Source organism: Erinaceus europaeus, chromosome 7 (assembly GCF_950295315.1).
Source record: "Erinaceus europaeus chromosome 7, mEriEur2.1, whole genome shotgun sequence".
Taxonomy (NCBI): Eukaryota; Metazoa; Chordata; class Mammalia; order Eulipotyphla; family Erinaceidae; genus Erinaceus; species Erinaceus europaeus.
Window position 1 is genome coordinate 58,445,806 of NC_080168.1, and position 9,647 is coordinate 58,455,452.

Sequence of the window (9,647 nt, forward strand, 5' to 3'; positions counted from 1 at the left end):
AATTGTAGAGTTGGGTTTTTGTGTGCTTGTGTCAAAACAGAAGATGATTTTCTGTGATGAATTATGTATTGAAATAAATTTATGTCAATCCTATTTGCGATATTCAACTACTAGTCCTTCTGCTAAAGTAGATTTTTGACCAAGATTTTCAGCTGAAAAAGTAAAAGTCACATTACAATCTCATAAACTCACTTATTTAAAAATTTTCCCACGGTAGTCTACTTTAAATTACATATATATGACCCCTCCAATCTGTCAAGAATTAGTGGCATTTTAATGCATGTAGGATATTTAATGGCATTTGTATGGAATAGCACACAACTACCAGAAAATAAGGATCATGTATATAGGAACCCCTCAGAGAGATTTCAGGTTTGTTTTCATACCACTGCTATAAAGGAAACATGACAGTAAATGGATTCATGTGAATTTTTGGTTTCCCAAAAGGTGTAAAACTGTATTTACAGTATTCTATAATCTTTCAAGTGTGCAATGGTATCAGTATATGCCATGCCTCAGAATTGGTGGTGCTGCTGAAATTTGTGGTGTCTGTGGAAGATTTTTTTTTTTTTAACCAGAGCACTTCTTCTTCTAGCGTTTGCCCTTCTTCCGTAGCCAGTCAACAGCGTCAGGTTGAGCCTGATGTAAAGTTTCGAGACCTCCTTTGAATCTGGAGAGGTGGCAGTCGTTGACTATGTGGGTCATAGTCTGTCTGTAGCCGCAGGGGCAGTTTGGGTCGTCTCTGGCTCCCCAGCGATGGAACATAGCAGCGCACCGGCCATGGCCTGTTCGATAGCGATTGAGGAGAGCTCAATCATAACGTGCTAGGTCAAAGCCGGGTTGACGCTTGCAGGGGTCTGTGATGAGGTGTTTGTTCTTTACCTCAGCTGACTGCCAGCTCTGTTTCCAAGAGACTGGAACAGAGAAGTTCAGTGTAGGCGTAGGGGACCAGATTGGGTGATGAGAAGTCAAGCGTTGGACAGGGTGGGCGAAGATATCCGCGTATATTGGCAGGTCCGGTCGAGCGTAGACATGGGAAATGAACTTAGATGATGCCGCATCCCGACGAATATCTGGCGGGGCGAAGTTGCTAAGAACTGGCAGCCATGGAACCGGGGTGGAACGGATAGTTCCAGAAATTATCCTCATGGAGGAATATAATTTGGAGTCGAACAAGTGGACATGGGGGCTATGGAACCATACTGGGGCACAGTATTCTGCAGTGGAATAGCATAATGCCACAGATGATGATCGTAGTGTGGAAGCGCTCGCGCCCCATGAGGAGCTGGCCAGTCTTGCAATGATGTTATTCCTCGCGCCCACCTTTGCTGCAGTTTTTATGAGATGTTTGTGAAATGACAGAGTGCGATCGAGAGTAACGCCAAGATAGACTGGCTGGGCTTCATGCCGGATTCTCGTATCGCCAAGCTGCACATTAAGCTCATGCGAGGCCGAGGCATGGTGTAGATGGAAAACAGATGATACCATTTTAGCAGTGCTAGGAATTAGTCGCCATTTTTTACAGTAATCAGATATCAGAGACATGTCTTTCGTGAGTGTTTCCTCGAGGATGTCAAACTTGGATGCCTGAGTTGCACAGCAGATGTCATCGGCGTAGATGAACTTCCTTGAAGAAGTTTCTGGGAGGTCATTGATGTAAATATTAAATAGCGTAGGAGCCAGAACAGAGCCCTGGGGGAGGCCACTTGAGACAAGTCTCCATCTGCTAGACTTGTCACCCAGATGTACCTGGAATCTTCTGTTTTGGAGAAGAAACGATATAGTGTTGGCCACCCATGGAGGCAGGCATCTTGAGATCTTGACCAGGAGACCACGGTGCCAGACCGTGTCATAGGCTGCTGTGAGATCAACAAAGACAGCACCCGTCTTTAAATTCTTCTGGAGCACTGCTCAGTTCTCTCTCATGGTGGTGCAGGAGACTGAACCTGGGACGTTGGAACCTCAGGCATGACATTCTCTTTGCATAGCCATTATGCTATCTATCCCTGCCCTCCCCTTTGGCAGATTCTTAGAATAAGATAACAATGAAGTTTCCCACTTCAACCAATTATTCCTTTCATAAGAGAATTACCTGTATCAATCAATGCCATTTGTTATTTTCACTCACAATAGTATTTCATTCCAAAATAATGTCAGTTCTCTCTAACCCTGCAGTTACTTTAACCAACTTTGTTTATGAAATATCATAAATATTTTATGAAATATCATAAATCACTTCAACAATTGTCTCAGCACCTAAGAAACTTTTATTTGTTCATCTATAAGAAGCAATTCTTCTCAGGTCATACTGTGAGATTGCAATATAATTCAAATATATCTTTAGATTCCACTTCTAATTATAATTCTCTTTCTGTTTACACCACATTTTTAGCTATTCCTCCCCTGCAATCTTGAACTTCTAAACTTGGCCCTGAAGGTTGAAATCAACTTCTTCCAAATTTACATTATCTTTTTGATATTTTGACCTTCTCCATGAATTACAAATGCAGGAACTGGCTTCTACCAGCTTTTCCATCTATCTTGTGTAGATCCATTAGAAAATAAATGTGTATGGGCAGGGATAACCTTATATTTATTTTTTCTTTTATATTTGATAGGGCAGAAAAAAATTGACGGGAGATAGAGAGATGGAGAGATAGGGCCACTGCCCAACCCAAAAAATGTATTTCTTAAATACTAGATTTGAAAGTCAAAACATCAGTGGCCAGGGAGTGACACACTTGGTTTAGCACACAGGTTATCATGCATAAGGACCAAGGTTCAACCCCTCCCCACTTGTAGATCAAAAGCTTCACAATTGGTAGAGCAGTACTGTCGGTGTCTCCCTTCTTAACTCCCCCCTCTTCAATTTCTTTCTGTCCTATCAAATGAAAGAAAAAAAATTAGTAAAATGTCAGATCTCCAAATTGACATATAGATTTGAGGCTAAAAGAAAGTACACTGGGTAGGGCATATGTAAAAAAACAAGGGAGTCGGGTGGTAGCGCACTGGGTTAAGCACAGGTGGCGTAAAGCTCAAGGACAGGTGTAAGGATCCCAGTTCGAGCCCCCGGCTCCCCACCTGCAGGGGAGTCGCTTCACAGGCGGTGAAGCAAATCTACAGGTGTCTATCTTTCTCTCTCCCTCTTTCTTCCCCTCTTCTCTCCATTTCTCTCTGTCCTATCCAACAACGACAATAACATCAATAACAACAACAATAATTACTACAACAAAGCAACAAAGGGCAACAAAAGGGAATAGATAAGTAAAATTTAAAAAACAAAACAAACAAATTTCATATAGTCAAAAATGACTTATTAACTCATGGACTTCAGAACAAATATATTGACAGAAAACAACAAAACTTTTTTTTTCTATGTTTTTGTTTGGTTGATTGATTAGCTGTGTTCTTATTTGCCTTCTGTTTAGTTTTTATTTCTTTGCTTTCTGTTTACTTTTTACAAAAGTATACAATTACAAGATTTAGTCCATACTGCACCTGACACCAAAGTTCTGTGCTTAGTGCATTGCACCAAAGTAAAAGACTCTGTGGTTGATGGAGGGTTCCGGTCCTGGAACATGATGGCAGAGGAGGACCTAGAGGAGCTTGAATTGTTTGTTATGTGGAAAACTGAGAAGGGGGGCAGGTGATGTTTGCCATACAACAAACCCAATCCAAGTTCTGCTTTGTGTTTCCCCTTCTGTTCTTATTATTCAACTTCTGTCTGTGAATGGGATCATCTCATATTCATCCTTCTCTTTCTGGCTAATCTCCCTTAGCATAATCCCTTCAAGTTCTGTCCATGAGGTGAAGAAGGTGAATTCACTATTTTTAATAGATGAGTAATATTCCTTTGTGTATATAGACCACAACTTTTCTCATCTGTTGTTAGACACAGGCTGTTTTCACATTTTGGCTATTACACATTGTGCTGCTATAAACATAGGTGCACACAGATCTTTTTGGATGGGTATGTTTTGTTCATTAGGCTATATGCCCAGGAGAGGAATTGCAGGGTCACAGGGCAGGCCCACTTTTAGCCTTGTGAGAATTCTCCAGACTGCTCTCCACAGGGGTTGGATCAATTAACATTCCCACCAGCAGTACTGGGTTCCTTTGTCCCCACATTTGTTGCTGCTATTGTTTCTGATGTGTGACATTCTCACAGGAGTGAAATACTATCTCATTATTGTCTTCATTTGCATCTATTTTCTGGTTTTTAACTTAAATTGAGAGTCGCAACCCTTCCTTTCAATTGAACACTGAGAGGGCTTTGTATGTAGTGCCTTAATTTCAGTATTGTTGCGTTCTAGAAAGTACAGAGGTACAGAGACAGGGAACAGCCAACAGATGGAGTAGTCAGAATATACATATTTATCAACTTCAGCCTTTTATATAAGTACAATAAATAGTGCTACCAAAAAATACCATAGTAGCATCAAAGGTCACTAATCACAAGTGATTATGGTCATAATAGATATAGTAATAATTTAGAAGTCTGAAATTTTATGAGAATTAACCAAAATATAACAGAGGCTCAAGCTGAATGCATGCTGTTGGGGAAAGAGGTTGGTTGACTTGCTCAAATCAGGGTTGCCACAAACGTTCAATTTTTTTTCCCTTTATTAGGGATTAATGTTTTACAGTCGACAGTAAATACAAAAAGTTTGTACATGCATAACATTTCCCAGTTTTCCACATAACAACAATTTGTTTAAAGGTATTTATCTGTAAAACACAATGACACTAAGTTCAATGAAGCTAGATATGCCCATAGTAATCTAACCACCCCTTGTGCTGAGGAATAGAATTAAGTTAGGTTGATTCTGTAACTTACTCTAGCTGGAAGAGTTTATTATACTGATAAAACAGATGTTAATAGTAGATGATGTTATTCAAAAGTATATTAAAATAACAGTAAAGGTATATTCATAGGGGGTCAGGTGGTGGCACACCAGGTCAAGCACACATAGTAAGAAGTGTAAGGACTGGTGCTAGGATCCTGGTTCAAGCCCCCAGCTCCCCATCTGCAGGGAGGTCACTTCATAAATGGTGAAGCAGGTCAGCAGGTGTCTATCTTTCTCTCCCAATCTCTGTTTTCCAGTTCTCCCTAAATTTCTCTCTGTCCAATTAAAAAAAAGGGGGTGGGGGAATGGCTTTGAGGAGCAGTGGATTCATAGTGCAGATACCAAGCCCCACTCATTACCCTGGAGGCAAAAAAAAAAGTATATTCACTAAATTGCTTATCAGCAATTTGAATAGATTCAGTTATTTCCTTAGTTTCTTTACACAGTGCAGTAGGAATCTGAAAACCTATGGCTGGGAGTGCTGAAAGCTGTGGAATTTACCAAGCACTTTCCCTAGTTTCTCATAATTGCTCTGTGAAGACAATGACAAATATATTTGAGGAATGTCCTTGGCAACCCTGATAGTAACTATGGTGACTCGATTCAACCCAACTTTTCTCCTTCTGCCTATGGTGCATGAAATCAGAAGTACCTTTGAAGAATTTAAGAGTCAGCTAAGCTCTCAATACTTGTACACTAGATTTCGTTGAACATTTAGAAATGCAGAAAATTCCTATGTTTTTCATAGCACAATTGGTTAGAATTCTAAAAGAAGACTGGGTGATAACAGCAATTAAAATATGTGCTTTAAAGTAGCCAAATTGTCTCTAAGGCTTTGTGAGACAATATGGTAACTACTGTTTGAAGGGTGGAGGTACAGAACTTTGGTGATGGGCGTGGTATTGAACTATAACCTATTCCCGACCATCTTGTAAGCCACTATTAAATCATTAATGAAAAAATAAAATGTGCTTTACAAATCACAGGTGTGTGTGTGTGTGTGTGTGTGTGTGTGTGTGTGTGTGTGTGTGTGTGTGTTTAATAATACCAGGTATAGTTCTAGGGTTGAAAAATAGAATCTAGGATGGAAAATTTGTGAGTGAAAGGTCATAGTATAATTTTGGAGAAGCACAAATATGTGCTTATGAGCAGCAACAAAATACAATTTCTTATCTGGTAATTACTTAAAGGAAGAAAGCCCTCCTAACACCGTGTCACTTTCCCCTACTTCTAGAGAAATCAGTGAGTAGCAAGATCTGGTGGAAATTCCATGCTGCTTGCATTGCCCTCAGAGTTTCTGTTAAGGACATGAAATACACCGATGTTGGGTAAGTACTGCAAGTAAAGTTGCAGTCAAATTCTTCATCTCCTTTAGTTGTGTCAATAACATTCTTGACGATTAAAAACCTATCTATATCTTCATAATGAATGTATAGAAATATTTATAAAGTAAAAAGATTAGTTATTTTTACTATGGGGAAAAGATTAGTTATAGTATGCACCAGAGATTCAAACTAGGATGTATCACTATCTCAAATAGTTTTAATGTCTTGGGAAAATTGTAGATAATAAGGGCAGAAAGTATTCTTTCTCAAAGATGTGGACCCTTGTTTACTGTTGCTCAGCATTCACCTAAACTCTCTCTCTCTCTCTCTCTCTCTCTCTTTTTCTGTGTGTGTGTGTGTGTGTGTGTGTTATCCATCTTCACAGAACCCTGAAAGGCGGCACTGTTAAACCATGAAAATTCTATTTTGTGGAAATAGAGAAAAATGGATTCTTTTGTTTTCTGAACATAATTATGTGCTTCAAAATAACAAGATTATATCTTAAGAAAAAAAAAGAAGGGAAGAACGGTGGTATGGAGGAAATCAGAGAAGGGAGAAAGGAAGGAACTAAATAAATGAACTGAATTATTCAAGGTCACACAGTTGGTTTAGAGTCCATGTTTATCAGACTCCAAAACCTAGGCAATGTTTCTATATTATGTCCACACAAAAATATTTCTCTTCTACTTATACTCTGTGGCTTATTTTACATAAGATCCAGCCAAATCACGTCACTTGGAATTAGAAAAACAAGTCAGGTAAAAGGATAAAGAAATAGGGGTCAGGTGGTGGCTCGCCCGGTTGACTGTGTATGTTACAATGTGCAAAGACCTGGGTTCAAGCCCCTGGTCCCCACCTGCAGGGGAGAAAGCTTCACAAACTGTGAAGCAGGGCTGCAGGCGTTGCTCTTTCTCTCCCTATCTCCCCTTTCCCTCTCAATTTTTTCTGTCTCTATTCAATAAATATTTTTTTTAATAAGACAAAGAAAGAATAAAGAAACAAAGAGGACTGGTGGTAGTGCATCAGGTTGAGCACACACATTACCATATGCAAGGACAAGAGTTCAAGCCCCCACTCCCACATCAAGGGGAAGTTTCAGGAACAGTGGAGCAGGTCAGCTGGTGTCTCTTTACCTTCCCCTCCCCTCTCAATTTCTATCTGTCCTATCCAATAAAAGGGGAAGGAAAGAAAAGGAAGCAAAGAAGAAAGGAAGCAAGGAGAAGGGATCAATGAGGGGAAGCCAGCCAGCCAGTGGAAGCAGTGGATTCGTTGTGCAGACACCAAGCCCCAATAATAACTCTGGTGGCAATAAAATAAAAATAAATAAGCATGGAACAGAAATAGTTTATCAAAATATGAATAACTTCTTTTTAATTTTGATCCCTACTCCCAGAGGAGTAAAGGTTAGGGGAAGATAACCAAAGGGCTATGAACCCCAATTCCACTGGGAATTTGGGGTTTGTCACCAGGAATCTTGTTTTTATACCATCACTGAAATGGAAGCGAATCTGGAAAACACAACAGGAATCCAGGCACTGTTTCTCTTATCTGGGAGAGACAAGGTAAAAAGGAAAGATACTCAGAATTAGTAACAGATATAGGTATGACTTAGAAAGGAAGTAAAGGCAGGACTAGAGAAAAAAATTGATAAAAGTACAGATAGATAGTTGTCAAGTCAGCCAAAATCTGTGACCTTGCGAGAAATACTGCAGTTTCCAGTGGAAAGCATGGGGCCACACAACTGTGGTGGTGGGAAGGGTATGGAAATATACTCCTATTATCTTATAATTTGGTAAATCAATATTAAATCACTAATAAAAATAACTTGATTTTTAAGAAGAGAGAATATCAGGCCAGTATGGTACTTTTGCCTTGTTTGAAAGATTTCTTTTTTAATCTTTTTTTTCCACCAGGGTAATTGCTGGGGCCTGCTACTGGCACTATGAATGCACCACTCCCCATGGCCATTTTTTTCCTTTTTCCTTAACCCTCCCCCCTTTTCTATTATACTTGATAAGACAGAGAGAAATTGAGAGGGGAGGGGAAATAATGGGAGATAGAAAGATAGACACCTGCTGACCAGCTTCACAGCTTCTGAAGCATCCCCCCTGCAGGTGGAGAGGGAGGCCGGAACCTAAGCCCTTGTGCATCATGACATGTGTGCTGAACCAGCTGCACCACCTCTCACCCCCTCTTAAAGGTTTCTATCGTGAGAAAGTTTGATAAACCTAAGGTACTCATTAAAAATTGTAATGCTGATAGATTACTGATAGCTAATATCTCTAGCCTCCAAGTCCAGTCAAGGTTTTCATATTTTCTTTTGAGATTTTTTTTACTTCTTTATTCTGTATACAGTTGAGAAGGCTAGTTTTGTTTGAGTGGAAACTGTGCTGAGTGCATGAATGGATAAATGTAAACGATTGTTTTAGATTAAAAGTATTCTGAGTCTCCATTGAGGAACTTGATGGTGCTTTTGTGAGAGGAATATGCTGTAGGAACTGAACTCCTGTCTATATCAGTGGCCTTGCGATATAACTGGTACGATACCTTGATGAAACCTTTCAGGCACTTTCCAAGAACCTGTCAGTAATAATAATGAAGGCCTACTTTGTGTGCACAGTGCCCAGCAAATGCTCTATGTTCTGTCAGTGGTAGCTGTACTAGCCATGGTAACTACACAGACAAAGGAGTGATTTAGTATTAAAGATAATAGCAAACCACAAACATTTTAAAAGGGGTGTGTGTAGAGAAAGGCAAAGTTAGGAAACAAAGGTGGACTCAAAACAATGTGAAGAAAGGTCTGAAGAAACAAAAAGGGAAATAGTATAATATCAATAAACTACCCGAATCCTAAATCGGATTTGTTTCACTAGATACCTTTCTTGCCCCAATGAACAGTGACACAAAGGCACGGGAACTGCATGGCCACAATCTAGAATTACAGAATTTTGACAGAACCATACAAGATGTAGGTTCTGGGAATCCACCCTCTTCCCTGTGGGAACATTCCATTTGTTGAGTAGAACAATGATTGTGATCAGTGAGAAGTGGCACACAAATCCTAAAAAGGAAAGGTAGGCAATAGAGACACAGCACATCTGGTAGAGTTTAGAGTTTAAGTAGGTTAGAAGAGTGAGAACAAATTCTATAATAGAATCTAAGGAGTCAGAAATGCCACCACATAGCTCACTAATTTTATATTGATAAAGGCACTTCTTTTAAAATTTATATCATAGGCAAGCATTATAAAAAGGAAAGTTTTTTGTTTTTTCTTCCAGGGTTTATTGCTGGGACTCAGTACCTGTACATCCTCCTCCCCCCTTTTTTTTATTTAAGAGAAAGAGCAGTAGAGTGGAGAAGGAGAAATACAGAGATACCTGCAGTGCTGCTTCATTCACCACAGTGTGAAGTTTCACCCCTGTAAATGGGGAGTAAGGGCTGGAACCCATGTCCTTGCTTGCACATGATAATGTGC